Here is a 27,132-nt window from a genome sequence, read left to right as displayed (position 1 = left end):
AAAAGGTATAACAGACAATGTTAAATAGGAAGAAAAGGGGCAAAGGGGAAGAGGAAGTGAGAGGGGTAGGGGAAAGGAAAGAAGGAAATGGAATTAATATGAGAAAATGAAAAGATGGGAACATAAATAGGGAGGGGTAGAGGGGTTAAAGGGAGGGCAGGGGAAGGGGGAAAAATAAGAACCAAGAGAGATTATGTAAAGGTGCAAATTTCCAATGATGAATGTCATTATACTGTATACCTTAAATGTACCAATAAAATTAAATTTAAAAAAAGAGATGGGTCTAGATTCAATCTTCTGCATGTGGACAACTAGTTTTCCCAGCACTATTTGCTGAAGAAGCTCTCTTTTCTTCAGCCTCTGTTTTTCTCCCCTTGACAAAGATCAGATGTCTGAGTGTGCCTGGAGTTGATTCTACATCCTCTACTCTGTTCCTGTAATCCACATATCTATTTTTGTGCTGTACCATGTTGTTTTAATCACCATAGGTTTGTAATATAGCTTGAGATCCAGGATTGTGATGCCTGCTGCTTTGTTTTTCTTCCCTAGGATTCCTTTTGCTGTTCTGGGTCTCTTCCTGTTCCATATGAATTGTAGGACTGTTTTTCTAGTTCTGTGTGAAATGACATGTTGGTATTTTGATTGGATTTGCATTAAATGTATACATTAGTTTTGATATATGGCCACTTTGACAATATTAGTTCTGTCTATCCGGGAACAAAGAATGCCTTTGCATTTTCTGGTGTTCTATTCAATCTCCTTTTTCAGAGTACTATAATTTTCCTTATAGAGGTCTTTCATTTCCTTGGTTAGTTTAATACTAATATTTTTGAAGCTAATATGAAGGTATTATTTTCTTGATTTATTTCTCAGTATATTCATTGTTTGTGTATTGAAATGCTATTGAATTTTGTGTACTGATTTTGTATCCTGCTACTTTGCTGAATTTGTTTATTAGTTCTAGGGGCTTTTTGGTGGAATTTTTTGGGATCTTCTATGTATAGGATCATGTCACCTGTGAATAAGAATAGTTCAGCTTATTCCTTTCCTATACACAAAAGGGATACTATTTATTATGTTGAGGGATCTTGATTACAGAAATAATAGTATTTTAGTAATGTACATGATAGCAAACAACAGGAACAAACCTTTAAGCAGAGCATACATTTTTAAAAGTAAGCATGAATTTAAGAACAAGTTTAGTTCTAATGTAATCGCCCCTCAATATCTGACAAAGGCAGATACTGAATTATTGAGGAAATAATGACAAGAAAAAGTCTATACAGGTTCACAACAGATGCAACTTTTGAAAACTATTTCACATTTGTGGGTGGTTGGATATGCAGATGAGGACCTCTCAGATATAGAGATCTAAGTGTATTCAGAAATTCATTATTAGGCCAAGCATGGTGGCACATGCCTATAATCCCAGCATGCAGAAGAAGGCGGAGGCAGCAGGATCACTTCAAGTTCAAGGTCAGCATGGGCTACATAGTCAGTTTAAGGCCAACCTGAGCTACATAGAAGATCTTATCACAAAAAACAAACAAAACAAAACAAAACAAAAAGAAAGAAATTCATTATTTTTTTAACTTAGTAGGAAAACTAAAATTCAGCTTAGCATCATACCATGAATAAGAAATCTACAACTTTGTATGTGGATTTCTGGAAGGAGAAATCTAGTCTTCCCATTGTATTTTCTAAAGTGGCAACTGTGGTTTGGAAAACAGCTTAAGGTATTTTTGATCTTCACCCACTAAATAGCTTTTTAAGGAAATAAGAAAGTAAGCAATCTATTTGGGGGAAGTTATTTAGAGAGTAGAGAGAGGGAGAGAAGATTACTTATCAAGTGTTTTACCTTCTGAGGCATGAGGACACCATCATGTTTCTCATGATCATCTTTGGATTGTAATGCATGGTCCAAATGTGGGGGACAAATTGCATTCTCTCTAGTCTCTTCTTTTACATATTTAACATCACACAGAAAAGAAATATCCTTAAAAATAAGAAAAATACATATTTCAAAAATTTCATTCTGGCTACTAAATAAGAGGGAGTAAGATCCACACATATCCTACTAGTGAATAAATTGGTCATTTATGTCAGCAAAACTGATCTCCTTACCACAGACTTCCTAAGAAAATTAGACCATTACATACAAGTTTCTCCAATATTCTTCCTCTATATGAAATCTAATTCACATCACAAACTCTTTCCGTCAATCTTAGGCTAAGATAAATTCTCTTTGCCATGGTTATTCCTTCCACTTATCCACTTGATTCCATCCTTGCCTATATCACTGAGTATTCTGGTCCATCAGTCATAACTTCTGTGCTTTTCCTACTCTATTGAAACATTCCTCTTGGTCTATAACCAGTCTTTTCCCCTTCTAAAAACTTTGCTTTACCATACACTGCTATCATTTCATCATGATTGGCCTATCTATCTATCTATCATCTCTCAATTTCCATTCATCAAACTTCCCTACAATCTGATTTCCACCCACATCTCTATTCTGAAACCATTTTCCAAAAAGCTCATGATGATTTGCCACTGTAAAGTGAAATTATCTCTTATTAGCTATCTTCCACTACATTTCTCTGGTTTATTTTCCAAAATTGACCACCTCTCTGCCTAAAAACTCTCTTCCTCTATTATCTGGGTTACTAGACATTCCTGGTTTTTTGTCCTAACTGCTCCATCTTAGACTTCCCTGTGTCCTCCTGCTACTAAATGGAAATCCTCCACAAATGCGTGTCCTCATACCTCTACTCTTTTTCCTGTACTTTTTCTCCCTTGGCAATGTCATCAAATCTCACCTTATCCCAAATGTTACTTCCAGGAACAACTGACTCCTTCCATTCTATCATTTCCTCCTCTTGTATTCACTAATTCTGTCAATTAGCACTATCCTTGCCTCATCTAAATCTCACTAGAATTATTGAGACTCTCCCATTTGTAACCCTTTTGTAAACTTTTTTTATTAGTACATATTTGTCATACACATTGATCACAATCATAAGGAATTTGTACCTATACATATCTTGATTTTTCTTTTTTTTCCCATTCCCCTCCCCTCCCTTCAAACTCTCTTCCCCTCTTTATTTACAAAAGCTTTGTTACCATTTTTTCCTCCTCTCCCCCTTCCCTTCTTCCTGTCTCTTATTCCCCTTCCTATTTGAACATGTTCTTCCTACTTCCAAATATTTATCCATCATTATGCTCTTTATTTACCTTTTGGGTTTCTTACACAACAGACACAGTATGATGTTTAAACTTTTGTGTCTGATTTATTTCACTTAAGATTATAGTCTAAAGGTGCATCCATTTTCCTACAAATGACTGAAGTTTATGAGTCATTCATGGCAGTGTAATACTCCATTGTATACACATGGCACAGTTTCTCCATCCATTCATCTGTTGTTGGGCATTTGGGCTGTTTCTAAGATTTAGCTGTTATAAGTTGTGCTGCTATAAACATGGGTATGTATGTATCACTGTGGTATGATGCTTTTAACTCTTTCAGGAAGATACCTAGAAAGGGAACAGCAGAGTCAAATGGGACTTCTATTTTTAATTTTTTGAGGAATCGCCATACTGATTTCCACAGTGTTGTACCAGACTACACTCCCATCACAATAAAGAAGGGTTCCTTTTTTGCCTAGTCTCAACATCATTTGTTAGTGGTTGATTTCCTGATGATAGCCATTCTTTCTAGAATGAGATGGACTCTCATTTCTCAAATGACCAAGGATGTTGAGCATTTTTCATAATTTGTTTCTATTTGTACATCTTCACCTGAGAAGTGTCTGTTGATTTCAGATGTTCATTTTTGGATTGGGTCTTTAAATTTAGGTGGGTCTGATTCCTTTGAGTTCTATATTTATACTAGATTTTAGTCCTTTGCCTGAGGAATACCTGGTAAGATTTTTTTCTACATTATGGTGTGTCTCTTCACTCCATCGGTGGCTTCTCTTGTGCAAAAACTTTTTAATCTGATATGGTCCTAGTTGTTGATTCTTTGTAATATTTCCTGTGTATCTCAGGTTTTGTTCATAAAGTCTTTGCCTACACCTATGTCTTCAAGACTTCCACTTATTCTCTCTTCTAGCAGATTTAGTGTTTCTGTTTTAATATTTAGATCTTTGATCTATTTTTATTTTAGATCAGTGCATGGTGAGAGATATGGGTCTAGTTTGAGTCTTTGGCATGTGGAAAGCCAGTTTTCCAGAACCATTTATTAAAGAGGCTATCTTTCATCCAGTGAAGGTGTTTGGCCCCTTTGTCAAAGGTAAGATAGCTGAGTGTGCTCGGAGTGCTTACTGCATCTTCTATTCTGTTCCACTGACCCTTGAATCTTTTTTTGCCAGTACCATACTGTTTTTGTCACAATAGTTTTGTACTATAACTTCAAATTGGGGATTGTGATGCTTTCTGCCTTGCCCTTGTTGCCCAGAATTGCTTTTGCTATTCAAGGTCTCTTCTGGTTCCAAACGAATTTTAGGATTGTTTTCTTTTTTTATGTAAGGCATGTTACTGGCATTTTCATTGTAATTCCATTAAATCTGTACATTGGCTTTGGAAGTATGACCATTTTTACTATATTAGTTCTGCCTATTCAAGAACAAGGGACATCTTTCCATTTTCTGATATCCTCTTTGATGTTTTTCAAAGTATTTTAGTTTTCAATATATGACTTTTACTTCCTTCATTAGATTGATTCATAAGTATTTCATTTTTCTTGATGCTATTGTGAAAGATATTGTTTCCCTAATTTCTGTCTCAGTGAGTTTGTTATTCATGTTCAGGAATTCTATTGATTTTTGAGTGTTCACTTTGTATCCTGTTATGTTGCCAAATTTGGTTATTAATTCTAGGAGTCCTTTGGTGGAGTTTTTGAGGTCTTCTATGTAGAGTACCATGTCATCAGCAAGTAATGATAATTTAATTTCTTCCTTTCCTATACATATTCCTTTCATTTCTTTCTCTTGTCTAATTGCTCTGGTTAATGTTTACAGAACTATATTGAACAGGAATGGTGATAGTGGTCACCCTTATCTTGTTCCTGATTTTAGAGTGAAAGCTTTTAGGTTTTGCTGATTTAGTATGATGTTGGCTGTTGGTTTGTCATCCATGGCTTTTATCAAACTGAGATAAGGACTTTCTATTCCAATTTTCTGTACGGTTTTTATAATGAGTGTGTACTGGACATTGTCAAATGCTTTCTCTGCGTCTATTGAGGTGATCATGGTTATGTCCTTCATTCTGTTAATGTGCTGTATTATATTTATCGATTTGCATATGTTGAATCATACCTGCATCCCTGGGATGAATCCTACTTAGTCATGGTGTATAATCTTTTTGATAATTTGCTGCATTGTTTGCCAGTGTCTTATTTTAGCATCTATGTTCATTAGGGAGATTAGCCCGTAGTTCCTTTTTGGTTCGATCCTTTTCTGGTTTTGATATCAGGGTAATGCTTGGTTCCAGGAATGAGTTTGGGAATATTGTTTCCCTCTCAGTTTCATTAGAGTTTGAGGCATAATTGTATTAGATCCTCTCTAAAGTTCTTGTAGAATTTAGCAGTGAACCCCTCAAGACCTGGGCGTTTCCTTGTTGGTGGTTTTTAAAACTTCTTCAATTTCACTGATTGATATTGGGTTATTTAGAATTTTTATACCTTCTTGATTCAGCTTCGGTAATTCATATGTGTCTAGGAATCTGTCAATTTCTTCTGAGTTTTCTATCTTCTTAGAGTATGTGTAGGTTCTCAAAGTAGGTATTGATGATCCTCTATTTCTGCAGGATCTATTGTGATTTCACCCTTTTCATTCCTAATTGCATGGATTTGGGTTTTTCCTTTTTTGATAAGGTTGACTAGGGGTTTGTCTATTTAATTTTTCAAAGAACTATCTCTTTCATTCATTAATTTTTTGGACTGTTTTCATAACCTCAATAGCATTAACTGCTGCTCTGATCTCTACAATTTCCTCCTTGTATGGACTAGGGGTTTAACTTGCTCTTCTTTTTCTACAACCTTGAGTTTGAATATTAGGCTATTTATTGGAGCTCACTGTTTTTTGATGTGGGAACTCACTGCTATAAGTTTTCCTCATAGGATTGCTTCCATTGACTCCCATGTCATATTGACTTTGTTTAATTGTAGAAACTGTCTGATTCCTTTAATTTTATCTGCGACCCATTGGTGTTCAGGAAGGTGTTATATCATTTCCATGCATTTATGTACTTTTTGAGATTTCTTATGTCACTAATTTCCAATTCATTGCACTATGATCTGATAATATGCATTGATGATTTAAATTCCTTTAGATGTACTTAAGCATGTTCTATGAGCTAGTATGTGGTCTTATTTGGAGAAAGCCCCATGTGTTGCTGAGAGGAATGTGCACTCTGTTCTTGCTGGATAAACACTACACAGATATCTACTAAGTCCATCTATTCAAAGGTTTTGTTCAGCCGTGATATTTCTTTGTTGATTTTTTTAGGTTTTTTTTTTTTCAGTTGATCCATCTATTTGTGACAGTGGGGTATTGAGGTCCCCCATTACAACTGTATTAGTGCTTATCTGACTTTTCATATTCATTAGTATTTGTTTTATGTAGTTGGGTGTGCCAGTATTTGGTCCATATATATTTATGATTATCCCTTCCTCTTGGATTGTTCCCTTAGCAATTATGTGGTGACCTTTGTCTCTTTCTGATCAGTCTTAGCTTGAAATCCATTTTGTCTACTAATAGAATAGCTATCCTGGCTTTTTTCCAGGTTCCTGTCATATGGAGTGCTGTTTTCCATCCTTTGACTTTCAGTCTATGAATTGCTTTTTCAGTCAAACGTTTCTTGTATGCAGTATATTGTTGTTCATTGTTCTTTTTAATTTAATTTTATTGCAACATTTTAGGTATATGATATAATGACATTCATCATTGGAAACTTGCACCTTTATGTACACTGTTTCTTGATCCATTCTGTCAGTCTATTTCTTTTGACTGGTGAATTGAGACTATTCACATTCATGGTTATAACCTATATATATTGACTTTTCCTTGTCATGTTATTTTCCTGTTGTTCATTCCCTTTCTTCCCCTTCTAACTCCTTGCTTTGCCTGGTGAATTCAGTCTTTTGGGATTCTTGGTATTGTTGTCTTTGTTGTCTTTTTCTGGAATATACTTCAGAGCACTTTGCAGTGCTGGTTTGTTTGGTGAATTTCTTCAGGTATTCTTTATTATGGAAGTATGTTACTTCTCCATCAATTTTGAAAGATAGTTTTGCAGGGTACATCAATCTGAGTTGGAGATTGTTTTCTTTTAGGGCCTGAAATACTTCACTCCAAGCTCTCCTTGATTTGAAAGTTTGTGTTGAGAAGTCCACTGTGATTCTGATGTGATTCTTTGTTTCTTTTCTCTAACAGCTTTTAATATTCTGTTCTTGTGTTGAATTTCTGGAATGTTGACTATTACATGCCTTTGTGTAGTTTTTTTCTGATCATGGCTAATTGGAGTTCTATATGCCTCATTTCTCTGTATCTCAAATTCTTTTTCCATGCTTGGGAAGTTTTCTGTTATTACTTCTGCGAACAGGTTTTTTTTTTGAAAACAGGTTTTTTATATCCTTTGTGCTATCTTCTGATTTTGATTGATTTTGACTAATCTTATATTATTCTTCTTTCCATCATCTAGCAGCTATTGGATTGATTTTTTGTGGTCCCTTGCTAATTTTAAGAGGTCTTTCATTTGATGATCACTAATCACAATCCCATGTGCTAGATCTTCACATTAGTTGACTCTGCTGCATATACTTTCACTAGAACTTTTAATCTCCTGGATATCTGTTTGAACCTGTTGTAGGGAATCCAGTCCTTTCCTATGTTTGGCATTCATGGTTTTCAGGTCTTTCCTAATCGCCTCTATTTTTTTAAATCTGTATTTGCTCTAGATTCACTAACCGTTTCCTTCATTATAGTCATCAGCTCTTTAATTATCTCTGTTTTGGTTTTGTCAAGAGGCTTATTCATTTGTTTTATTCTGCTGCAACCATTTCATAAAATTCAGCTGGATGGTTTTTTTATTTCTACCACCTCAATGCCCCCTTGATTTGCCTTGGGGTGAGTTGAGGGTTATGAGTTGCATCTTGGTTCTGTGTTCTCTCCTTCTTTCTTTTCTTTCTTTCTTTCTTTCTTTTTTATTTCTTGTTTTTGTTTTGTTTTCTGCTTTAAGGCTTATAAATTGCTTCTAATAGGTAGCTTTATTAGCACTACTGTGACCTCTTTAGGGAATGACTTTTCAGAGATGTCCTGTAGGTGTAGCTGGCCATTGGCTTTTGAGTCTATCCCAGGATCCTGCGTTTTCAATTTATTAGGGATGAAAAGTTGCTGCCTGTTTGGCCTAGCACTCAGTTCTCTGAGACTGGACTATAGTATTATTTACGACCCCCTCCCACCAGGCAATCTAGGTATTGGCAAACAAGGAAGATTAACTGATCACAACTGTTACCTTGGCTAAAGTAGTATAATCAGTAATAACACTAGCATCAAGCACAGACTGGAAAATGACAAACTCTGAAACTACTAATTTGCCACCTTTAACCACAGGTATATAATTTATAGTTATATAACAAACTCTAAGACAAATCAGAAAATTATAGACAGTTAATATTCACTCAATAGAGTGATTTTACCCTAAGAGGAGATAACTGAAAAGGGATAAGAGGAAAAACTAGAGATATAAAAGAGAAAGAGATTTAAAGCAAGGCTGAAGGACAGAGGAAGACTACTGGTTAGTCCCAGCAAACCTGCTAAGGATCAAGATTCTTGTGCTTGCTAAACACACACTCTACCACTAAGGTATACCTCCAGTCATCTATAGCATTGTTTTAATCATGCCACTTATTGTAAACAAAACAAAACAAAAACCACCTTTTCAGATGTCTTTGTCCCTGTACCCAATTTTAAAGTCATCTTTGGTCAGATTCAAATTCATTTTTTTTTTGGTACTGGGGATCGAACTCAGGCCCTTCCACTTGCGAGGCAGGCGGCAGAATCACTGAGCTAAATTCCCGGTCCCAAGCTCAGTTTCAATTCTTATTCTGGAGTGTATTCTATACACTATTACTGTCTACCTATAGTGGACATTTATTGGTTTTTGCTAGCCATGTATGCTTATTCTCTTATTTGAAATAATAATATCTGATTTCCCTTTGAGGAACTACCCTATTCCCCTGCTGAAGATGAGACAGATTAGGGCATGGCAAAGCTGGCTGGGACTTAGGCCTGACCTGTTAATTACAAGGTCCCAGAACACATGTGCAGAACAGTTCCCACAGCTCTGCATGTGGACTTCCCAAGAAAACTCAGGTTTTCAATGGGTTAGCCTAGACCTGATGTCAACCTGAAGCATGGGATCCCAGCACCAACTCTCAGGATCCACATGTAGAAGTTCTCATGGGTTTCCTCAAGATTTGGACAGTACAAAAGAAGCCCCATGAAGAAGTTGCTGCATCCTCCAGGATGTGCTTTTATCTTCCTTTTTCCTCTTTTATTTAGCTCAAGCTCACTCTGCAGAACTAGTTTCATCCTCACACTTCATTTTTATTTTTCAAATAAACTTTGCCACTGCTTTGGGCTCATTTTGTTCAACTCTTTGTTTGAGATGAGAAGAATCTGGAATCAAACTCCAGAAGAAGTGAGAAACCCAAAATGTTTGGGTACCATTTATGTGGCAAGCCACTTTCAGAAGAAGCTCTCCAAAACAAAGAGACTATCAAAAATGTTCTATTACTGGATACATAAATTACAGAGGCTTACAGTTTGTAAGAGCTAAAATATGGAAACACCCCAATTGCTCACCAACTAGAGGATGGATAAAGAATAATGTGGTTTTTTATAAAATGGAGTACTACTCAGCCATAAAGAATGAGAAATTAGAGGCATTTATAGCTAAATGGATGCATACTGAGGCAATACTCTTAAGTGAAATAAATAGGACATGCATGTGTAAATACCGAATAGTCTCTCTGGTGTGAGAAAATGAAAGTGGAAATAAGGATCAAAATGTATAACAGATAATGTGAAATAGGAAGAAAAGGTGCAAAAGGGAAGAAGAAGTGGGAGGAGGAGGGGAAAGGAAAGAAGAAAAAGAAAAAATGAGAAAATGGTGAAATTGGTGAAAAGAAAGAAGGTAATGGAATTAATTTGAGAAAATGAAAAACTGGAAACAAAGTCTTTGTAGATAGGGAGGGGTGAAGGGGGTGAAGGGAGGGCAGGGGAATGGGGAAAAAGTTAGAATCAAGATATATTATGTAAAGGTACAAATCTCCAATGATTAATGTCATTACATTGTATACCTAAAATGTACCAATAAATTTTTTAAAAAACAAATTACAGAGCCTATAATTCCATCTACTCAAGAAGATGAGGCAGGAGAATTACAAGTTTGAGGTCAGCCTGAGCAAGTTAGTGAGACCCCTGTTCCCAACAACAAAAACAAAAATACACAGATGTACCTCAACACTCCTTGGTTTCCATCCTTCATACAAAACAAAATCTCTACATTAGTAGAAAAGTGAAAGAAATTCTAATAAATTTTAGTTATCAATGTTTTATCAACATTAACTTCACACTTCTCACAGATGTACCATGATTATGTAAAATGTTAATATTGTGGAAAGCTGGAAAGGAAAAATGGCTGAGTAGTGGGTGATCAGCAGCAAAATACAGTCTCTCCAGGACCCAGAATCCAGACACACTTGGGAAATAATAACTTGGTAAAGAGAAAAAAAAGTAGATCTCCAGGAATTTGGAGGGAGCTGACAGGAAATGAGAAACTACAGAGAAGATGGAGAAACAGAACAAAGAAAAGGATGAAGCAGGCCAGAAAGCTCATGCTGGCTCCTGGGGAAGGAAACTTGCCTCTGCAGACACAAAGTAAACCCTCAGGATCAGGAGCTCCAAGGAGAAACAACTGATGGATCCAGCAGCACTATTCCCAAGAAAAGCCCATGGCTGCTGTAAACTGCAAAGACACTATGGGGATTTACTATCAAAGTGACTCCTTCCACAGGGCAGGCTAGAGTTGCAGAAGAAATCTAGGGTAGTACCCACCATGTTGCCAGAGGATGTTCACTCAAGAGCCACTTGAGGAAGGAATTGATTGTTTAAGACTATGACACAGAACAACTACAAAATAACTTTGCTTTAGGGTTTCCAATGTTACCCTCCAACAGTGACTGGGTGAAAGACAACCACGGGAGACAACAGTGGATAAAATGTAGGCTTTAGACACAGACACCCTAAGAAGTTTAAGCTCAGACTGGGAAGGACACAGGGCTCTGCCCTTTCTGGTGAAAAGCCAGGGCCAGCTTGTGTACAAGCAGAGGGGGAGGGGTCTGAAAGTGTTGGCCTTAAGTCTGATGAATTTCTCTCCCCTGCTGCCTACATCCAGCACAGATCAGAGGTCTGATTGTGTTCCCAATCTACCAACATGAGCAAGGACACCTTTCAGCTAGAATAACTGCCTCAGTCTGGGGTATGGATAGAGGAGCCAGTGCAGGAGAGGCCAGTTTACAAACTCACAGGCCATAAAGGTAGGTGTAAAAAAAAAAAAATCTGACTTGTTGGATTACAAGACTGCATATCCAGGAATGAAACCACTCATTCAAAAATACAGACGAATATTTTTACTCTTTTCTTCTCCCCTTCCCTCTCCCCTCCCCCTCCTCCTCCTCCTTCTTTATTGGTTTGGGAGGGGTTGCATTTTTTTAATTTTCCTTTTTTACTTTCTTTTTAATATTTTCTTTTTCTTATTTTTTCATCTTGTTTTCTTCTTTTTGTTTGTTGTTTTCTGTTGCCGTTATCTAATTCTATTAATTTCATTTACTCCTTAATAGGATCCTTTATTTCACTTTTCCCTCCTACTTCTCAACTTCTATTGCTCAATTTTTCAAATCTTATTTTTTTAATCTCTCATTCCACATCACCTTTATCTTTAGTAGTATAACCATTAATCTTTATTCATCTTTAGATAGTTAATTCTATGGTATTATTGTTGAATTCTTTATATTATACATATTTATATATATTTATACATATTTACTCTATTTCAATATTTGGTTTGTCTTGGTGTTTATAAGTTTTTCTATAGTTAGGGTGGTGCATTATTGGTTATTAGGGAATATCAATATCCAGTTTGTCTTTGACTCTATAATAATTGCTCTTGCCAGGGTGAAATAGTTGTTGCTATTAACTGATTTTCTCTGCATGACAATTTCTGGCATGCTTTTGTGTCATTAACAATACTATGGCCCATTCCCAGAGAACTAGGTGCTCAGCGAAATACACTGCAGCCTCCCCTCCTGAATAAACAGAGTTGGATCTTGGATAGAGGCAAAGACCTATAGTTAGCCATTCCCACCGTGCATCACTGAAAAGCAGACACTAATTAAGAGATCTCTATACTAACAACCAAGTCTTTCCATGATTAGTGCCCAAAACCTCAACACACACACACACACACACAGGAACATGCCTCCCCAAACCCACAAGTCTCCTGAAACTGATTCCTGAGGCACTGAAGGGGAAAAAATCAAAAGCCACACACCTAAATTATTCAAAATGATAAAAGATTAAAAAACAGATCAATAACATGCTCAGCGAGTTCAAAGACAATATAACTAAAATGATAATGGACTTAACAAACAAAATTATCATCAAGTTTACAGAAGACACTAATAAAAAGTAGATGAGCTATATAAAACAGTTCTAGACATGAATGACCAATTTAACAAAGAATTTGAGTCCATGAAATGGTATCAAACAGAAATTCAGGAGATTAAAACTATATGGAATATGTGGGCAGCAAATGTGATGGCTGCAAGAACAATGTGTCATAACTAGAGATGTGGCTGATATCAAAGAGCAATTACCCTTACATACCTTGAAAACAAAGAGAACATGAAAAATCAATCCAACAGGTCTGGGGATTTAGTTCAGTGGTTCCAGCACCTGCCTCACAAGCGCAAGGTCCCGAGTTCAATCCCTGGTACCAAAATATATATATAAATCCAACAGCTGCTAATGATGCAAAGAAAACTAATCTAAGATGAATTGGAATTAGAAAAATCAAAAGACAACACAGATGGCACAAAAAAAAAGATGTTTGCAGAAATAACACCTAGGCATGGTGGCACAGACCTGGAATCTCAGCACTCGGGAGGTTGAAACAGGATGACTGCCATTAGTTCAAGGACATATTGGGGTACATAGTGAGTGCAAGGCTAACCAGAATGACATAGTGAGACCCTGTCTCAAAAACAAACAAAAGGAAATAATAGCAGAAAGCTTTCCAAATATGAGAAAAGAATTAAACATAAAGATAACCAAGGCATATAGAACCCCAAATAGCCACAATTAGAAAAGAACTTCTATACAACACATCATAGTTAAAATCCCAAAAGTCCAACACAAGGACAAAATTTTGAAAGCTATTAGAGAAAATCAACAATTAATAGTAAACCCATTAGTATTATAGTAGATTTCTCAACACAAACCTTAAAGGTTAAGAGAGCTTGGGTGAAGGGTTTCAACTCTTAAATGAAAACAACTTCCAACCCAGACTGATATTCTACAGACCTATCTTTCAGAATGGAGAAATAAGATCTTTCCATGACAATTAGCACTTTAAGAAATTTATAATCACCAAGGGATCAGGGATTTAGCTCAGTGGTGCTGTGCCTGCCTCACAAGCACAAAATCCTGAGTTCAATCCCTGGTATATAAAAAAAAAAGCCTGCAAGAAATTCATGACCACCAAACCAGCATTACAAAAAATATTCAAGAATATCCTTGAAAGAGATAATAAAGCTAAAGCTGCTAAAAAAAAAGTCTAATAGAATTAACACACAAGGCAAGGTGAGCAGTTAAGCAGAAGTAAAAACCAATCAGCAACAGGAAAATAATTCAATGACAGGAATAAGTCAATACCTCTCAGTAATAATGCTCAATGTGCATGGTCTCAATTCCTTAATCAAAATCTGCCACAGATTGGCAGAATGGATCAAGGAAAAACAAAACAGTGATATGGTGTATACAAGAAACATATTTAATCCAAAAAGAAATTCATAGACTAAAAGTAAAGGATGGCTGGGTGTGCTGGTGCATGCCTGTAATCCCAGCACTTGGGGGACTGAGGCAGGAGGATCATTGAGAGTTTGAGGCCAGCCTGGGCTACATGGTGAGTTCAAGGCCAGTCTGAACACATAGCGAGATCCTGTCTCAAAAAACAAACAAAATAAATAAATAATAAAAGTCAAAAAATGGAAAACAATATTCTATCCAATGAGAATGCCCAAACAAGCAGGAGTAGCTACCTTATTTTCAGACAAAGTAGACTTCAAGCCAAAACTGCTCAGAAGAGGTAAAGCAGACTACTACATATTGGAATGATAAAAATTATAAACATATGTGCACCAAATACCAGTGGACCCAACTTCATAAATCAAACATGACTAGACTTAAAAGTTCAGATAAACATAAACACAGGGCCTGGGATTTAGCTCAGTGGTTCTCCTGCTTGCCTTGCATGTGCCAGGTCCTTAGTTCAATCCCCAGTACCAAAAAAGAAAAAAAAGATATGGCCAAACATACACACGCTTATAGTGAGAGACCTCAATACCCCACTGTCACAAATACACCAACTGGACAAAAGAAATCAACAAAGAAATACCAGAGTGGAACCAAATCTTGGAACAAATGGGCATACATATATATATATGTATATATATATATGTATATATATATATATAGTATTCCACCCAATTACAACATAATACACATATTTCTTAACAGCACATTGAACCATCTCCAAAACGCATCACATGCTAGTCCATAAAACCTGCTTAAGTAAATGCCAATGAATCACATCACAGCAAAATAAAAGAAAACAAATGGCAAAAGAAACCACAGAAATTATGCAAATATAAAGAAATTAAAAATACTCTCTTGAGGGGCCGGGGATTTAGCTCAGTGGTTCCACCACCTGCCTCACAAACACAAGGTCTGCAGTTCGATCCCCAGTACCAAAAAAAAAAAATACTTTCTTGGGTAATCAATGGCTCACAGAAGAAATCAAGGAAGAAATTACTTCCTACAATCAAAGGATAATGCCAGAACTTATGAGATACAAAGAAAGTAGTCCTGAGAGAGAAGTTTGTAGCTGTGAATGCCCACATCATAAAAACAGAGTGAGCCAAAAGTAATAACTTAATAATGCACCTCAAGATCCTAGAAACACAAGAATGATCCAAATCTAAAGCTAATTCAAAGAAGGAATTTTTAAAGCTCAGAGAAGAAATTGATGAAATTGAGACTAAAAAATATATAAAGAACTAATGAAGAGCAGTTTCTTCAAAAGATTAAGCCAAATAGACAAATTCTTAGCCAGTCTTGCCAAAAAAGGAAAGACCCATATCAACACAATTAGAAATGAAAAAGATGAAATCACAATAGACACTACTGAAGTCTGGAATACTACTAGTAACTGCTTTGAAAATCTGTCGTCCAGGAAATTGGAGAATCCAGAAGAAATAGATAAATTCCTAGATATATATGAAATACTAAAAGTGAACTTAGAAAAATAGAAAACCCCTGAATAATCCAATAAATGGCAATGAAATTGAGTAGCAATTTTTTAAAAACCTACTAACTGGGGCAGGGGATTTAGCTCAGTGGGTCCACCACCTGCCTCACAAGCACAAGGTCCCGAGTTTGATCTCTGGGACCAAAAGAAAAAAAAACCCTACTAAGAAAAGCCTAGGAATCAGTGGATTCACCCCTGAATTCCACATGTACTTCAGAAAAGATGTAATGCTAGTACTCTTCAAAATCTATAGTGAAATTCAAAGGGAAGGAGTACTGCTAAAGTCATTTCTGGAAGCTAGCATTATCCTGATTCCAAAACCTGAAAAGGATCTAACCAAAAAAGAGAACTACAAGCCAATCTCTTTAATAAACATAGACACAAAAATCCTCAACAAGATACTGGCAAACAGAATTCAACAAATCATGAAAAATGTCATATATTATAACCAAGTAAGCCTCATGCCAGGTGTGAAGGGATGGTCAAAATACACAAATCAATAAATATAATACATCACAGAAACAGAAGCTAGAACAAAAAAAAAATCACATGATCACAATAGATGCAGACAAAGCCTTTGACAAAATCCAACATCCATTCATGATAAAAAAAAAAACCCTAAAGAAAATAGAGATAGAAGGACCTTACTGCAATCTAGTAAAAGGCATTTAGGATAAACCTACTGCCAACATCATATTAAATGAGAAAAGCTGAAAGCTTTTCCTCTAAAATCAGGAACAAGACAAAAATGTCCATTATCATTACACATGTTTAATATAATACTCAAAATACTAGCTAGTGCAATCAGGCAAGAAACAGAAATAGAAAGGATATGTACAGGAAAGGAAGCAGTCAAATTATCATTATTTGTCATTACATTAATAACATTATGTTGTCTAACATACTCTTCAACATAGAAGACCAAAAAATTCCACTAAAAGACTCTTAAAATTAATAACCAAATTCAGAGACTTCCAGAAAGATGACAGAGTGGTGGGCAGCAGAGAAAGAGCCCCTCTGAGATTTGGTGTCCTGAGAAGGGAAAGGAGGAAAGTGGGGCCCAGGAAGTATCTCAAGCAAGAATTGAAGCCACAGGGAGAGCAAAGAGAGACTTCAGTGAAAAAGAGGGAAGTGGCAGGCAGCAATTTGTTCCACAGTCCAGACTCACAACAATGTGAGTGATGGCAGAAAACTTCCCAGACAATGAAAAAGAATTGGACATTCAGATAATTGAGGCATACAGAACTCCAATTAACCATGATTTATAAAAATCTTCCCTAAGGCATATAATAGTAAAGATTCAGAACACGGAAATTGAACACATTCTTTTCTCTGTTAGAGAAAATTAAAAAATCACCTATAAAGGAAAGCCCATCAGAATCACAGCAGATTTCTCAACACAAACCCTCAAGTCAACATGGAATGAAGTATTTCAAGCCCTAAAGGAAAACAATCTCCAACCCAGACTGATGTAACCTGTAAAATGATCTTTCAGAATTGATGGAGAAATAAGGTAATTCTGTGAAAAGGAACACCTGAGGAAATTCATGAACACCAAACCAGCACTCAAAAGTTCTCTGAAGGATATTCTAGAAAGAGATAACAAGGATTATAACTCAATGAACCCCAACAGAATGAATCCAACATGCAAGGCAAGAAATTAAACAATGAGGAAAAAAGGAAGCCAATAACAGGAAAATAACATGACAGGGCTAAGTCAATACATTAGTTATAACCATAAATATTAATAGTCTCAATTCATTAATCAAAAGGAGAAGTTTCGCAGAATGGATCAAGAGGCAAGATCCAACAACATGCTGCATACAAAAAACACATTTAATTCAAAAGGAAATTGATAGACTGAAAGCCAAGGGATGGAAAACAATACTCCATGTGACAGGAACCCAGAAGAAAAGCAAGGGTAGCTATTCTATTTCCAGACAAAGTGGATTTCTAGCCAAGAATGATTAATTCTTGCTTTTTTTTTTTTTTTTTTGGTACAGGGATCAAACAAACTCAAGACCTTGCACTTGTGAGGCAGGCACTGGAACCACTGAGCTAAATCCCTGGCTTAGCCAAGAATGATTAACAGAGACAAAGGTCAGTACATCCTTACAAAGGGAACAATCCAAGAGGAAGGCATAACAATCATAAATAGATATGCACCAAATAGCAGTGCACCCAACTATATAAAACAAATATTAGTGGACATGAAAAATCAAATAAACACTAATATAATTATAATGAGGGACACCTGAATATCTCATTGTCACAAAGAGATCAAGTAGACAAAACATCAACAATGAAATATTAGAATATTAGAACTGAACCAGACTTTTGAACAAATGGACTTAGTAGATGCCTACAGAGTATTCCACCCAACAACATCAGAATACACATTCTTCTTAGGTGAACACAGGACATTCTCCAAAATAGATGACATGCTAGCTCATAGAATATGACTAAGTAAATACAAAAGAAACTGTCCCATGCAAATTATCAGACCATAGTGCAATGAAATTGGAAATCAATGGCAAAAGAAACCACAAGAACTTCATAAACACATAGAAATTAAATAACACTCCTGAACAACCAATGCATCACTGATGAAAGTAAAGAAGAAATTAGACATTTTCCAAAATTAAACAATAATGCCAATACAATATATGGAATGCAATGAAAGCAGTCCAATGAGAGAAATTTAAGAGGTGAATACCCATATCAGAAAAACAGAGTGGGCTCAAATGAACAACCTAATGTTGAACCTCAAGCTTCCAGAAAAAAAGCATGTCAAGCCCAAGCCCAAAGGAAGGAAAATGTAAAGATCAGAGTAAACTTTAATGCAATGGAGACTAAGAAAATGATACAAAGAATCAATGAATTGAAGAATTGGTTCTTTGAAAGATTAAATGGACAAACCTTTAGACAACCTTATAAAAAAAAGGAAAGAAAAGACTCAAATCTACACAATTAGGAATGAAAAGTGTGAAATCACAACAGATTCCACAGAAATCCAGAAGATCATCAATACCTACTTTGAAACCTGTATTCTAATAATAGGGAAAGTCCAATAGAAATTGACAGATTCCTAGATACATATGAATTATCAAAACTGAATCAAGAATATATAAAAATTCTAAATAAACCAGTATCAGCCAATGAAAGTGAAGCTGTAATTAAAAATCTACTAACAACAACAAAAAAAGCTCAGGCCCTGAAGGATTCACTGCTGAATTCTACAAGAAATTTAGAGAATGAGGCCCAACAGAGGGAAGCCACCAGGAAAGGTAAGAAACTAAAGGGAAAGGGGGAAAAAAATAAGAAATAGAAGAGCCAAAAACAGCAAAACATCGTGACAAGGATGAGTCAATATTTATCAATTATAACTCAGTGTTAATGGCCTCAATTCACCAATCAAAAGAAATAGACAGACAGAATGGATTAAGAAGCAAAATCCATCAATATGCTGTATACAAGAAACACACCTAACTCAAAAAGAAATTCACAGACTGAAAGTAAAAGGATGGAAAACAGTTCTGCACACCACAAGAACCCAGAAAAAAGCAGGGCTAGCACTCTTATTTGCAGACAAAGTAGATTTCAAACCAAAACTAATTAAGAGAGACAAAGATGGTCACAACATCCTTGTGAAGTGAACAATCCCAGAGGAAGAGATGACAATCCTAAATGTGTATGCACCAAATATGAATGCCCCCAACTATACAAAACAAATATTAGTGGACATGAAAAACCAAATAAGCACTAATACATGTGTAGTGGGGGACCTCAATACCCCACTATCACAAATAGACAGATCATCTAGACAAAAAATTAACAAAGAAATTCTAGAACTGAGCCAAGCTATTAAACAAACAGACTTAATAGATGTTTACAGAGTGTTCTACCCCACAAAAACAAAATACACATTCTTTTTGGCTGCACACAGGTCATTCTCCAAAATAGACCACATGCTAGCTCTTACGACATGTCTAAGTAAATGTAAAAGAATTGAAGTTAGCCCCTGTATATTATCAGACCATAATGCAATAAAATTGGAGGTCAATAACATAAGAAACCGCAAAACTCCCACAAATACATGGAAATTGAATAACACCCTCCTGAATAGCCAATGGGTCACAGAGGAAATTAAAGAAGAAATTAGACAGTTTCTACAAGTAAATGATAATGCCAGTACAAAATACAGGAATCTATGGAACACAATGAAAGCAGTTCTAAGTGGGAAATTCATAGCAGTGAATGCTCATATTAGGAAAACAGAGAACTCAGATAAATAACCTAATCCAGAACCTCAAGCATCTACAAAAAGAAGAGCATAACAAATGCAAAGCTTGTACAAGAGAGGAAATTATAAAGATCAGAGCAGAAATCAATGCAATAGAGACTAAGAGAATGATACAACAAAAGTAATGAATCAAAGAGTTGGTTTTTTGAAAGAATAAATAAAATCAATAAACCTTTAGCCAACCTTATCAAAAGAAAAGGCTCAAATCCATGCAACTAAGAACAAAAAAGGTAAAGTCACAATAGACCCAGCAGAACTCCAGAGGATCAGCAATATATATTTCAAGGACCTGTACTCCAATAAAATGGAAAACACACAAGAAATGGACAGATTCCTAGATACACACAAATTGTCAAAGTTAAATGAAAAAGATATAGAAATTCTAAACACCCCAATTACAATGAGTGAAATTGAAAATGTAATAAAAAATTTATCAACAAAGAAAAGCTCAGGTCCTGCTGGCTTCACTGCTGAATTCTACAAGACATTTAAAGAACTATCACCATTACTCTTTAAACTCATCAAAGAAACTGAAAGGGAAGCAAGGCTTCCAAATTCATTCCTGGAAGCAAGTGTTACTTTGATTCCAAAACCAGGGAAAGATCCAACCGAAAAAGAGAACTACAGGCCAGCTCCCTAATGAACATAGATGCAAAAATCCTCAACAAGATACTGGCAAGCAGAATACAGAGGGTCATCAAGAAGATCATACACCCTGACCAAGTAGGATTTATGCCAGGGATGCAAGGATGGTTCCACATTTGTAAATCAATAAATGTAATATACTATATTAACAAAGTCAAGGACAAAAACCATATGATTATCTCAATAGATGCAGAAAAGGTATTTGACAAAATCCAACACCCATTCATGATAAAAACCCTACAGAAATTTGGAATAGAAGGTCTTTATCTCAACCTGATTAAGGCTATCTATGAAAAATCAACAGCCAACATCATACTAGATGGCCAAAAACTGAAAACTTTCACGCTAAAATCAGGAACAAGACAAGGATGCCCACTATCACCACTCCTGTTAAATATTGTTCTGGAAACATTAGCCATAGCAATTAGAAAACAGAAAGAAATAAAAGGAATAAATATAGGAAAGGAAGAAGTTAAACTGCCATTAATTTGCTGACAATATGATACTTTACATAGAAGACTTAAAAAACTCCGCCAAAAGACTTCTAGACTTGACAGATTCAGTAGAGTAGCTGGATAAAGGTCAACACTCAAAAAACAATAGCCTTCTTATACACAAATAACAGACTCATTGAGAGAGAAATTAGGGAAACCATTCCTTTTACAATAGCATCCAAAATAATGAAATATCTAGGAACCAACCTACTAAAGGAAGCAAAAGACCATTACACTAAAAACTACAGCATTCTGAAAAAGGAGATTGAGGAAGATATAAGAAAATGGAAAGGCATTCCTTGTTCCTGGGTAGGAAGAACCAATATAGTGATAATGGCCATAATTCTAAAACTGCTATATAGATTTAATGCAATGCCAATTGAAATTCCAACAATATACTTCACAGAACTAGACAAAACAATCCAAAAATTCATTTGGAACCAGAAGAGACCTATAAAAGCAAAAGCAATTCTAGGTAACAGAGACATGGCTGGGGTTATCACAGTCCCCAACTTGAAACTATACTACAAAGCTACTGTGATAAAAACAGCATGGTATTGGCAAAGAAACAGACCTGAAGATCAGTGGAATACATTAGAAGATGCAGAAACAACTTCAGACATACTCAGCTACCTCATCTTTGACAAAGTAGCCAACCACCCTCATTGGAGGAAAGATAGCCTATTGAATAAATGGTGTTGGAAAACTGGATTTCAACCTGCCAAAGATTAAAACTAGACCCATACCTATCACCATGCACTAAACTAAGACTGAAGTGGATTAAAGATCTAAATATTAAGACAGAAACACTAAACTTGCTGGAAGATAAGTTAGGTAGAGCTCTTGAAGATACTGGCATAGGAAAAGACTTTATGAACAGAACCTCAGTAGCATGGGAACTAGCACAAAGAATCAACAACTGGGATCTCATCTTACTAAAAACCTTCTGCACTGCAAGAGATACCACCAACAGAACTAAGAGACAACCTACAATGTGGGAAAAAAATTTATCAGCTGTACCTCAGACAAAGGACTACTATCTAGAATATATAAAGAACTTAAAATAATCAGACTCCCCCAAATTCAAAGACCCAATTCAAACATGGGCATCTGAAATGAACAGACATTTCTCAGACAAAGAAGTAAAGGCAGCAAATAAATATATGAAAAAATGTTCAACATCACTGGTCATTTGAGAGATGCAGATGAAAATAACACTGAGATTCCACCTCACCCCAGAAAGAATGGCTGCTATCAAGAAATCAACCAATAACAAATGCTGGTGGGGTGTGGGGAGAAAGGAACCCTTCTGCATTGTTGGTGGGAGCACAGACTGGTGCAACCACTATGGAAATCAGTATGGAGTTACCCCAAAGAACTAGGACTACAGGTCCCATTTGACCCAGCTATACCCCTGCTGGGTATCTTCCCCAAAGAATTCAAAGAATCATACCACAGCAATATGTGTGCACCCATGTTTATAGCAGCAGTTTGTAATTGGTAAAGCTTGGAAACACCCCAAGTGCCCATCAACTGGAAAATGGATAAAGAAGATGTGTTTTTTTAATAAAATGGAGTACTACTCAACCATAAAGAATGAGAAAATAAAGACATTTATAGCTAAATGGATGCATATTGAGGTCATACCCTTAAGTGAAATAAATAGGACACACATGTGTAAATACCAAATAGTTTCTCTAATGTGAGAAACTGAAAGTGTAAATAAGAATTAAAATGATTAAAATGAATAACTGATAATCTGACATAGGAAAAGTTGTGGGGGGCCTTGCCCCCCCCCGCTAGAACTCTTGAGTGCCTTTTACGGGCATGTCTGGGCCTGCTGCAAGTCTACCCAGCAACAGGGAAGTAGCCCCAGTACCCTCCCCTTGCTCCTTCCCTCTAGCCCTACGGTATATATGCTGTAGCAGCTTCCACAATAAATGAGACTTGATCAGAAACCTGTCTTGTCTCCATCTCTCGTGTCTCTTGTCCCTTGTCACTCTCACTCCCCCTCTAGGGTCTCTGTTGACTTACCCGCGGGCCGGGACAAGTGGCACCCAACGTGGGGCCCGAGAACGGGGGATCCAGTGAAGAACGCTGCTCGGGGGCCCAATAAAATAGAAGAGACAAATAAAATAGAAAAAAGAGGATTGCGTCTGACGTGAACCTGCCGTCTTTCCTGCACCTCAGTGAGTTGAGCAGCGATTATGGGACAGGAGATTAGCCAACATGAGTTGTTTGTAGAAGGTCTTAAAAAAAAAAAAACTTTACAGGCATGAGGGGTAAAGGTTACAGTCAAACAGTTGTTAAAATATTTTGATTATATTAGAGATCTCTGCCCTTGGTTTCCCGCCGAGGGTACCATCGATGAGAGGAGATGGAAAAGAGTAGGGGAGGCCCTTAAGGATTATTATGCTACTTGTGCACCAGGAAAGGTCCCGATTACTGCATTTTCTTATTGGAATCTTATTGATGAAATTATCTCCCAAAAAACCAAAGATCCGGTGGTGGCTCAAGCCATCCAGGTCAGGGAGACAGCTCTCCGATCAGAGGAAGGGTTGGTCACTCTCCCTCGGAGTGAGGAGTGTGTAAATACCCCCCAAGATGCCAAGATGGCGCCGAGGCCCGAGCCCCTGCGGGACGGGACTTCCTCAAAGAATGAGGAAGAAGACTTGATGTCTTTTAATAGTGACGATGAGTCAGACAAAAAAAAAAAATGCAACCCATGAGGGTTTACAGGCGGGCTCTGCCTCATCCAAGCCTTTTAAAAAAAAGCTTCGGCACTCCTCAGCTTCCACCTCCGCCCTTTCAGCCCCTGCCTCTAACCCCGCCCCCCCAGTGAAAGAGGAACCGACCTTGTACCCTTCCCTCCACCACCTCAGACAGCCCCCCTTGCCACAGAACGATCCAGGGGAGGCTGACTGGGCCAATCTTGAGGAGGAGGCAGCCAGATATCATAATCCTGACTGGCCACCCGTAGTCCAATGTCCGCCTCCTTATGTTCTGGTACCCAACACTCCCACTGCGCCCGTTTTGACATGCCCTGCTGTTGATCCCCAAAAGAAACTCTGGGACAAGATAAAATTTCTAAAAGAACAAATAAGATTAAAAAAGGAACACCAGAAACTTATTACCCAGCTCGAGGGCTTAAGAACAGGCAAAACCCATAAAAATGTCCGTAGAGAGGACAAACCTAAGCCACGACCCCCCGTTAGAGGGGCGGCCCCTAGGGTGCCATCCGGGTCAGGAGTATCCCTAGAACTTAAAAATGTAGAAGCCTTTCCCGTAACTAAAACTACTGACGAGCAGGGACAGGCGTAGAGACACCACAGTGGTTTCAATTTTAAGGTCATTAAAGAATTTAAAATGGCCGCAGCTCAATACGGGGCCACTGCACCTTACACAATGGGCATTTTAGAATCGGTGGCAAAAAATTGCCTCGCCCCAATCGATTGGCAGACTCTGGCCCGCGCCACCCTTACAGGAGGTGACTATTTACTATGGAAATCTGAATATGTAGAAAATTGCCGAGATACTGCTAGACGCAATGCTCAGGCGGGTAATGGTTGGATACTCGATATGCTTCTGGGGGATGGAGCCTATGCTGCCAGCGATCAACAGATACAATTTGATGTGGGGTTGTATGCCCAGATTCAGACCGCAGCCACTAGAGCTTGGAAAAAGCTCCCTTCTAAAGGAGACGTGTGTGCTTCTTTCACCAATATCCAACAGGGGCCTGATAAGCCCTTCGCGGATTTTGTTCACTGCCTGCTCACAGCAGCAGGTCAGATTTCTGAGAGCGCAGAAATAGGGACAGATTTTGTGAAACAGCTTGCTTTTGAAAATGCCAATGCTGCTTGCCAGGCCGCCATCCGCCCTTATAAAAAGAAAACTGATCTCTCAGGTTACATTCGCCTTTGCTCAGAAATTGGGACCACCTACCAACAGGGGCTTGCTATGGCTGCCGCCATACAGGGTTACACGGTCAGACAGTTTTTGTCACGCCGCCCGGGTAACAAGTGTTTCCGGTGCAGGGCAACGGGTCACTTTGCCAAGGAATGTCAGACCCCTAGGGCGTCGGCCCCTAGGGCCACACCCCCGGGGCCTTGCCCTCGATACAATAAGGGGAGACATTGGGCGAATGAGTGCAGGTCCAAGACGGACGCTCAGGGCCAGCCCCTCTGGCTTGCCCATAACCCGGACCAGGGAAACGGGAAAGGGGGCCAGCCCCGGGCCCCAGACCCAAACAAATTTACGGGGCACTCAACTTTGCTCCAGCAAACAACAATCCATTTCAGACCTCTTCAGAGCAACAACGGGAAGTGGCGGACTGGACCTCAGTTCCACCACCCACACAGTATTGACTCCAAAAATGGGGGTACAGGCCCTCCCGACAGGGGTCTTTGGACCCCTACCTAAAGAGACCTTTGGGCTTGTAATAGGCAGGAGCAGCAGCACTATGGATGGGCTGCTGATCTACCCTGGGGTGATTGATAGTGATTACTCCAGAGAGATTAAAGTTATGGTTTCTTCCCCCAAAGCCATTAACACCATTCAGTCAGGCCATAGATTTGCTCAATTGTTGCTCCTTCCCCTTCTCCCTACCACTAATAAGGCTCTTAACAACGTCAGAGGCAGCCAGGGATTCGGCTCATCCGATGTCTACTGGTCAAAAATACTCTCAGCCCAGAAGCCTCTCATGACCTTATGGTTAGATGGGAGACAGTTTTCTAGATTGGTAGACACCAGTGCTGATGTAACTATCATCAAAAAAAAAAAGATTGGCCTCAGGCGTGGCCATTAAAAGACACCCTCACCCACCTCAAGGGCATAGGTCAGAGTCAAAACCCTAAACAAAGTGCCAAAGATCTGACCTGGAAAGACCAAGATGACAATCAGGGCACCATTCAACCTTATATCATCTCAGGGTTACCCATTAATCTATGGGGGAGAGACCTATTATCACAAATGGGGATGATTATCTCTAGCCCTAATGAAGTCGTCACTATACAGATGTTTAAAAATGGGTACATTCCAGAAAAAGGGCTAGGTAAAAACTCTACAGGTATTATACAGCCCATTGAGCCAGTCCTTCGACCCCCCCGAGCAGGGTTAGGCCATTTTCCATAGGGGTCATTGACACTCCTGCGGACCATGCTGAAAAGATCACCTGGCTCTCAGATGATCCGGTATGGGTCGATCAATGGCCCCTTTCCAAAGATAAGTTATTAGCGGCTCAGCAGCTGGTACAGGAACAGCTTCACGCTGGCCATATCATCCCCAGCAATTCCCCATAAAATACTCCCATCTTTGTCATTAAAAAAAGTCAGAAAAATGGAGACTCTTACAAGATCTTAGAGCAGTCAATAAGACCACGGTATTTATGGGACCTTTACAACCTGGTCTTCCCTCACCGGTAGCCATCCCCCTTGGATATTATAAGGTTGTCATTGATTTAAAAGACTGTTTTTTCACCATTCCCTTACATCCTGCTGATCAAAAACGCTTCGCATTTAGCCTTCTGGTGACCAATATCTGTGCTCCAATGCAACGCTTCCAATGGCGGGTGCTCCCTCAAGACATGGCAAATAGCCCCACGCTCTGCCAGTCCTTTGTAGCTTCAGCTATTCAGGCCGTATGTGAATCTTGGGCCCAAATGTATGTTATACACTATATGGATGATATTCTGCTTGCTGGACAACATAGCAATGAGGTTTTAACCTGTTATGCCGAGCTCTGCCCAGCCCTTGAGGCTCGTGGCCTCCAGGTTGCCCCCATAAGGTACAGCTAAAGGACCCTTATACCTTTTTAGGTTTCCAAATGGCCAGACCCCACATTTCGCCCCAAAGACTTACCCTTCGCCTTGATACCCTAAAAACTCTTCATGATTTTCAAAAATTACTTAGAGATATAAATTGCCTTATGCCCTATCTTAAATTAGCTAAAGGAGAACTAAGGCCCCTTTATGATATCCTAAAAGGAGATAGTCACCCCGCCTCACCTCGGGAGCTCACCCCCGCCGGTCGCGAGGCCATCACCTTG

At 38.0% G+C, this 27,132-nt stretch overlaps 1 pseudogene across 1 annotated transcript in view; it reads right to left on the bottom strand.

Annotated features, from left to right (window-relative positions):
* Positions 1–27,132, bottom strand: part of LOC101708939 (axonemal dynein light chain domain-containing protein 1-like) — an 86,690-nt pseudogene that overhangs the window by 43,628 nt on the left and 15,930 nt on the right. Inside the window, exon 7 of the transcript XR_015447589.1 lies at positions 1,859–1,996. The product of XR_015447589.1 is annotated as an axonemal dynein light chain domain-containing protein 1-like (transcript). The remainder of the gene's footprint in view (positions 1–1,858; positions 1,997–27,132) is intronic.

This window comes from Heterocephalus glaber, unplaced genomic scaffold (genome assembly GCF_053883595.1).
Source record: "Heterocephalus glaber isolate CG9 unplaced genomic scaffold, H.glaber_assembly_v1.0 deba00000470, whole genome shotgun sequence".
NCBI lineage: Eukaryota > Metazoa > Chordata > Mammalia > Rodentia > Bathyergidae > Heterocephalus > Heterocephalus glaber.
The sequence above is the reverse complement of the archived record's forward strand: the minus strand, read 5'-3'. Positions and strand labels throughout refer to the sequence as shown.